This window comes from Gekko japonicus, unplaced genomic scaffold (genome assembly GCF_001447785.1).
Source record: "Gekko japonicus isolate JY-2015 unplaced genomic scaffold, Gekko_japonicus_V1.1 scaffold3839, whole genome shotgun sequence".
Classification (NCBI taxonomy): domain Eukaryota; kingdom Metazoa; phylum Chordata; class Lepidosauria; order Squamata; family Gekkonidae; genus Gekko; species Gekko japonicus.
The window spans coordinates 101,370-102,245 of record NW_015162075.1 but is presented as its reverse complement, the minus strand read 5'-3'; positions in this window follow the sequence as shown (position 1 = coordinate 102,245).

Genomic DNA, 876 nt, shown 5'->3' with positions numbered 1-876 from the left:
TCTTGCCCTTCTGAGGGCCTTATCGATGGCATTTGGAAGCCATTCCTGTTCTGGAGTGTAATCGGTGAGCTAGCTCTATTGGGCCAGTTTGATGTAGAGAGCCAGTCTGGTGTAGTGGTTAAGTGCGCGGACTCTAATCTGGGAGAACTGGGTTTGATTCCCCACTCCTCCACTTGCACCTGGCTGGATGACCTTGGGCAAGCCATAGTTCTGTCAGAGCTGTCCTTGAAAAGAGCAGTTTCTGTCAGAGTTCTCTCAGCCCCACCTGCCTCACAGGGTGTCTGTTGTGGGGAGGGGAAGGGAAAGGAGTTTGTAAGCCGCTCTGAGACTCCGAGTGAAGGGTGGGGAATAAGTCCAGTCTCCTCCTCCTCCTCCTCTTCTTCTTCTCCTTCTTCTTCTCCTTCTTCTTTTTCATCCCAGATAAGGCTGCCAGCTCTGGGTTGGGAAATACCTGGTGATTTTGGGGGTGGAGCCTGAGGAAGGTGTGGTTTGGGGAGGGGGGGACTTCAACGGGGTATAATGCCACAGAGTCCACCTTCCAAAGTAGCCATTTTCTCCAGATTAACTTATCTCTGTTGCCTCAAGATCAGTTGTAATAGCAGGAGATCGCCAGCATTTTCCTGCAGTTTTTAATGTAGGATTCCCATTTTATAGAATCATAGAGTTGGAAGGGACCTCCAGGGTCATCTAGTCCAGCCCCCTGTACAAGGCAGGACATTCGCAAATACCTCTCCCCCAAACCCCCAGTGACCCTTGCTTCATGCCCAAAAGATGGCAAAAAACCTGCAGGATCCCTGGCCATACTGGCCTGGAGAAAAAGTGCTTCCTGACCCCAAAGTGCCGATCGGCATTTCCCTGGGCATGTAAGAAACGCCA